Source organism: Loxodonta africana, chromosome 9 (assembly GCF_030014295.1).
Source record: "Loxodonta africana isolate mLoxAfr1 chromosome 9, mLoxAfr1.hap2, whole genome shotgun sequence".
NCBI lineage: Eukaryota > Metazoa > Chordata > Mammalia > Proboscidea > Elephantidae > Loxodonta > Loxodonta africana.
Window position 1 is genome coordinate 120,989,636 of NC_087350.1, and position 7,273 is coordinate 120,996,908.

The window sequence follows — 7,273 nt, forward strand, 5'->3', positions numbered from 1 at the left end:
CATAGGAGCAGAATTGAGGCAATGGATGTCAGAATTAGAGAGACTGAAAATAAAGGACTTAACACCAAAACATTTGAGGAAAAATCAGATAGAAGAATTTTTAAAAAATGAAGAAACCCTAAGAGTTATGTGGGACTCTATCAAGAGGAATAACCTACAAGTGATTGGAATATCAGAGTAGGGGGCGATAACAGAAAATACAGAGAGAACTTTTGAAAACTTGTTGGCAGAAAACTTCCCTGATATTGTGAAAGATGAGATGATATCTATCCAAGAAGCTCGTTGAAACCCACACAAGATAGATCTCAAAAGAAAGTCACCAAGACATATTATAATCAAACTTGCTAAAATCAAAGAAAAAGAGAGACTTTTAAGAGTAGCTAGGGATAAACAAAGTCACCTACAAAGGAGAGTTAATAAGACTAAGCTCTGAATACTCAGCAGAAACCACGCAGGCAAGAAGGCAATGGGATGACGTATATAAAGCCTTGAGGGAAAAAAACTCCCACTCAAGAATTATGTATTCAGCGAACTGTCTCTTAAACGTGATGGCGAAATTAGGGCATTTCCAGATAAACAGAAGTTTAGGGAATTTGTAAAAACCAAACCAAAATTACAAGAAATACTAAAGGGAGTCCTCAGTTTAGAAAATCAGTAACATCAGATAACAACCCAAGACTAGAACACAGGACAGAGCCAGCAGTTATCAACCCAGATAGGGAAATGACAAACACAGTTCAAAGCTAAAACACTGAAAATAGGGAAACAGAGACATCGATATGCAAAAGATGACAACATTAAAACAAAAAAGAGGGACTAAAAAGTGTAGTCATAGATCTTTCATATGGAAAGGAAGTCAAGGCAATATAAAGAAATAAAAGACTGGTTTAAAGTTAGAAAAATAGGGGTAAATATTAAGGTAACCACAAAGGAAACGAATAATCCTACACATCAAAATAAAAAATGAGAAAAACATAAAGACTTAAAAAAAAAATAAATAAATCCAGGACAATGAAAAAGAAAATACGTAAAGGAAAATGACTCAGCACAAAAAATTAAATGGAGCAAAATAACTGTCAACAATACAAAAAAAAAAAAGACATCAAAATGACATACCAATAATTACGCTGATTGTGAATGGCCTGAGTGTGCCGATAAAGAGACAGAGAGTGGCAGAATGGATTTAAAACAAAACAAAACACAATCCATCTATATGCTGCCTACAAGAGACACATCTTAGACTTATAGATACAAACAAACTAAAACTCAAAGGATAGAAAAAATATCTATCAAACAAACAACAATCAAAAAAGAGCAGGAGTCACAATATTAATCTCTGACAAGATAGACTTTAATGCAAAATCCACCACAAAGGATAAGGAAGGATATTACATGGTGCCCGGGGAACACGACAGAGTCCCTGACGGGGCAGGAGAAAAGCAGCGTGTAGGACTTAAATTCTAGTAGAAAGGCCAGACTTAACGGTCTGACGGAAACTCTGGTGGCGTAGTGGCTAAGAGCTACGTCTTCTAACCAAGAGTTCAGCAGTTCGAATCCACCAGGTGCTCCTTGGAAACTCTATGCGGGCAGTTCTACTCTGTCCTATAGGGTCGCTATGAGTTGGAATCCACTAGACGGCAACGGGTATAATGGTCTGACAGAGACTGGAGAAACCCCAGAAGACAAGGCCTCTGGACTCTCTGTTAATCCAGAACTAAAACCATTCCCGCAGCCAAATCTTCAGACAAAGGATAGGCTGGACTATAAAACGTAAAATGACATTTGTGAAGAGCGTGCTTCTCAATTCGAGTAGATCCATGAGACTAAATGGGCAGCTCCTGTCCGGAAGCGAGATAGGAAGGCAGAAAGGGAGAGGAGCTGGTTGAACGGACACGGGAAATACTGGGTGGAAAGGAAGAGTGTGCTGTCACATTACAGGGAGAGCAACTAGGTTCACATAAAAAGGTGTGTATAATTTTTGTGTGATAAACTACCTTGAGCTGTAAACTTTCACCTAAAGCACAATTAAAAAAAAAAAAAGTCAGCTACTACAAACCTCAATGTACAGTTTGGGAAACTGAGGCACAGAGAGGAAGATGCCCGGCCTTCACGGCCCACCCTCAACCATTCCGAGTGTGGCACTCCCTTCCCACCTGCCAGGCAGGGAGGAGAGAAGAGTCCCACGCGGTGAGAGCCCAGCTGGCCGCCTCCACAGCCCCTTGCCCTGGGTGGCAGCTGGCCAGCAGCAGAATTCAGTGGGGTGAAGCTGTGGGCTGCCCCTTGGCCTCCGGCACTTCCCACCTCAGCTGACCTGGTTATCAGCAGGCAGCTGAGTCAGGGATACCAGCTGGGCCAGAGGTGAGGTGGCCAAAGGGCAGCCTGCCAGAAGAGTACCCCTGGCCGCCTGGCAGGGCTGAGAGATACCAACTCTGGGCAGTAAGGGCTACCTTGTTGCCATCCTGTGAGAAGTCTGCCCCCAGCACCCTCCTCCCGTTCACACGGGGTGGGGGAGCAGTTCCCAGGGGGCCTTGGCCTGGGGAGGAGGCACCCCTCCGACTCCATCTGACATTGAACTTCCCTGCTGCTCACCCCATCCTGGTCGCTGCAGGGGTTGACAGAGAGAGCCCAGGGAGACGTCCCAGGGAGGCGTTCCAGGCTGTGCAAAGACATGACCTGCATCACACCACTGTGCGGGCTCACCCAGGAGGCTTCCCGAGCCACTCACAACCATCGTCCCATTTAATCGTCACAACGCACCCCACCCAAGGCAGCTAGCACTATCCCCTTTGCACAGATAAGGAAACTGAGGCTCAGAGAGAAAGGACTGGCCCAAGGATACCCAAGACTGGGGGCAGGGCTGGGCAGCCTGGTCTGACCTTGCCTCCTGATACGTCTAGCAGCCCAGGGACCCTGGGGCTGTCCCCTTCCCCCACCCTTCTGGCCCTTGATTTTCCTGGGTGATTGGAGGGTCAGAAGGTGACAGCTGCTATGCTGTAGGGGTGTGGATGCCAGGCGTCTGCCCTAAGGCTGTTGCAGGGCAAGGCTTCCCAGCTTGGGACCAAGTCCTGCCTTGGTTCTTGCCTCCTACTGACCAAGAATGACCGGGAGAGGCTCAGAGGTTCCACACGAACAAAGGTTTATTAGTGACAGAAAGAAAGCAGAGAGGCTCGTGAGGGAGGGACGGAGATGGGCTTCTGCCTACTCTAGCCTCCAGTCTCTCCCCGAATGGAGGTTTTTCCAGAGTTCATAAGGGGTTTTAGGCTGGAAGGATCTCATGTTTTATTCATTGCTTTTGGGGGGAAAAGGCGGGGCTTCCTGTGAAAAGAGAGGTTAAGAAATTAGGTGTGTGGGCATCTGGAGTCAAAGGTGGAGTCGGTTTGGACAATGTCACGTCACCACTGCGCAGTCTCAGTGGCCACTTGACAAGACTGTAGGGTTGCACCTGTTCTCGCTGTGCATGCCCCAGGGAGCGGCTAATTCTGTTTGTCTGGTAGGGAAGATATGTAGAAGTGCAGGCGGTCAGGGTCCAGGATGTGGGTTATCTTGTGACCCCATACCCTATGGTACAGTTCTGAAGAACAACTTACAAGAGAGATATGCAGGACGCCACCCCATAGTGGGATCCTGAAAAACAACTTGAGAGGGATATGCGGGGCTTTGCGTGTCACGGGCTGCATGTGTGGGTTGTCTCGTTACATTACCCACAGGACAGAGTCCCAGATCAACGGGCCTGTTATTCTGGTCTTGAGGCTTTCCAGCCTTCTGTCCCTGTCTCAAGGCTTTCTGCCATTTAGCCCCTCTCAGCCCCAGCTTGACCCTCTGCCTGCGTGAGCTGGCTGTCCAGGGGTGTGCGTGCTCAGACATGGGCTAGTGGGCCTGGGAGACTGTTGGGGCTCTACGTGCTGGGGTGGGCACAGTTCCCCATGCCCCTGCCGGGGGCCCAGGCTGATGGTGGCTGGAAGGCAGGTGAGGGTTTTGTCCTGGAGCCTCATGTTGGGAGCCTCAGGCTCCTGCCACCCTTTGGGACCTGGTCCTCTCCTGTCTAACAGTGTGTGCCCACCCCCTGTGGCATCCTCCGAGTCTCCCAGCCCTGCTCCAGCTGACTTTCCTGCCCAGAAATCCTCTGGGAGGCAGAGCCACAGGACAGCATGCTGCCCTCCCCAGCCACGTGGCCTGGAGCTGCCCTCCCAGCCCCACCCCACAGGACCCCACAGAGCGTCCAGGCTCCCTGTGCCCGGGGCTTTGTGGTCTCCTGCCCTGCTTCCCTGGGAGGTGGGGCACTGGGCCACAGCTCGTGGATATTTAAGTGCGAGTCCATGAAAGATTCACGGGGCTGCCGTATTTACAGATGGGGGATGGCATCGGCGCCCCGGTGAGCACCTCAATAGGTCAGAAGACACACAGCCCAGGCCAGCTCTGCCGGCCAGCTCCCAGGAGGCCACCCACTCTCCCCCTTGAAGGGGCCTCGTCCTCAATGCCACCCTCCCTTCCTCCTCAGAGCTGCCCCCACCCCCCCAGAGGGAGCAGGAGGCTCAAGAGAGGCTGCCCTGCCCCCTCCTCTTGCCACATCTGTCCCTGATCTTACTGGATGGCTTGAGAGCTCTCCTGCCCTGGCTTCTTTCCTGGTATTTCTTTTTCCCCTGGCAAGTATGAAGGGAGAGAGAGGCTGGGCCCCCAAAGGTCAGGGCGCGCCACCTTCTTTTGATACTTGATGAGTCAAAGTGTGCAGTGGCTCCACTTCCTGCTGGGCGAGGGAGTCCACCCACACCAGTATTTCCTCTCAGTTAGGTAAGACAGCACCCCCATTCTATAGACGAGCAAACTGAGGCTCAGGCATGTTGGGTCACTTGGAGTTTGAAGCCAGACCTGCCTGATTTCCAAGCCAGGGTTCTCACCCTGGCCCCTCGTGGCTAGCATCGCCATGCCGGGAAGAGATGGCACGGTGCAGTGGGGATTGGGGGGAGATTAGCTGACCCCACACTGTCTAGTTAGTCAAGAATCTCTGATTCATAGGGAAAATCTCTTCTCAGCATCCCCTGCAGCCCAGAAGGTTCCCTGGAACAGGGCTTTCTGGAAGCAAAAGGGTTTTTATCAATGTCTCAAATACAACATTGAAATATTGAGTATCTGTTTTCAAATACACCCCTTGTCTGATGCCCTCCCTGGAAGAGACCCCCCACCCAGTCTCCTGCAGTTTCCGGCCTTCGCCACCCCTCTGGTTGAGGAAAAGAGGACATTTCTTTTCAACATTTCCCCAAGAGGACAGAACTGGGGGAGGAGGTGAGACTGGCTAACAGCCTCCCCAGAAAGCCTTGCCTGACAGGCCCAGCCCCTCTGAAGCTGCTCACCCCACCCCCACCCCAGGGAAGTCAGGTGACTTTCATCTCTGGGAACCTCTGTCTCCCATCGGTAAAATGGGGATTCATTCAGTTTTTTAAAATTATTATCGTAGTAAGATACACAACAAAACAATTGCCATTTCAACTTCGTTCGCTCTGTAGAGGAGTGTTGAGGAGCACCTACTTACTATGTGACAGGCATTGTTCTCAGAGGGGCCATTCCAGCAGCCGCCCCAGTAGCCTCCCAGGCCCACCAGCCCATGTCTGAGCATGCACACCCCTGGACGGCCTGCTCACGCAGGCAGAGGGGCAAGCTGGGGCTGAGAGAGGTGAACGGCAAAAAGCCTCCAGGGAGATGCTGAGTGTCCACACCCCCCCAGAGCCAGCTATCATCTCGCCCCACAGCCAGTCACCCAGGAAAACCAAGGCCCAGAAGGGCAGGGGTGAGGACAGCCCCAGGGTCAGTCCTTTCTCTTGGGGCCTCAGTTTCCTTATCTGTGCAAAGTGGGTAGTGCTAGCTGCCTTGGGTGGGGGGCGCTGTGAGGATTAAATGGAACGATGGTCGATGGTCGTGCCTCCTGATGGTGTGACACAGGTTACCTCGCTGCACAGCCTGGGATGTCTCAAGGCCCTCTTTGTCACTATCTGGGATATCTCCAGGCCTTGCCATTCCCCTGCAGCAGCCAGGACAAGGGCGAACAACAGGGAGGTTCAGAGTCAGACAGAGTCAGACGGGTACCTCCCCCCCAGGCCACAGCCCTGAGGGAGCTGCACTTCCCTGTGAAGGAAGGAGGGTGCTGGGGGCAGGCCTCACAGGGTGGTGATGAAGGGCCAGACAGCAGACAACTAAGCCATAGTAAGCGTTAGACAGAAATGGAACGCTGGTGAGTGATGGGTGGGGGCCGGGGGCCTCAGGTAGAGAAGAACAGCCTGTCAAACAGCAGTTTCTGTCCCACCCAATGCCGTAAGGCACATGAGGACCCTCAGGGGCCCAGCTGCAGTCTCCGGGAAAGGCAGTGGAAGGCACTGCCAAACCCCACCCATCTCAGAAGCCCACCAGTGACCCAGCCTCCCCCCACCCCCTGGCTGTACCCACCAACACTCCCTCCCGGAGTCTGGCTGTTGCTGGCCCAGGGAACCAGTTAACCCTGGGGTCTGTGGCCCCTCTCAGTCTCCTGGGGACGCAGGACGGCACCTGGGGCTTGGCCTCCTCGAAGTGGGTCGGCGCCCTGTTCCAAGAGTAGGAGCTGATACAGCATGGTGGCTGGTGGGCGGCTTCGGACAAGTGCCGGACAAGTCAGACTAGAGAACTTGATGGGTTTTATTGTGAACTCCCAGGGTCTGACCGAATGGAAGATGCTCCACTTTCATGGGAAGACAAGAACGCCTGTGACCAGGTCACTAATTCTTGTATACAGCGGGGGAGACCTGGGTTCGAGTTCCGGCCAGCGCACCTCTTACACAGCCACCAGTGGAGGACTGCATGTTGTTACGACGCTGAACAGGTTCCGGCAGGGCTTTCAGACTAAGACAAACTAGGAAGAAAGGCCTGGCAACCCACTTCTGAAAAACCAGCCAATGAAAGCCTGAATTTCTTTATGTGGAGTCGCCATGGAAACCCTGGTGGCGTAGTAGTTAAGCTCTATGCCTGTTAACCAAAAGGTCAGCAGTTCGAATCCACCAGGTGCTCCTTGGAAACTCTATGGGGCAGTTCCACTCTGTCCTATAGGGTCACTATGAGTGGGAATCGACTCAACAGCAGCGGGTTTGGCTTGTTGTTGTCTGGAGTCGCCCTGAGTCAGGGGCTGACTGAAGGCAGTTAACAGAAGGACAAGCCTCTGGCAGGAATCCCCCTCTTCCCCTGCCCTTAGGGCTGAGTTCCCCACTCCTCTGGAGAGCCACACTCAGTGCAGTCGGGGAGGTGCCTCTGAAAT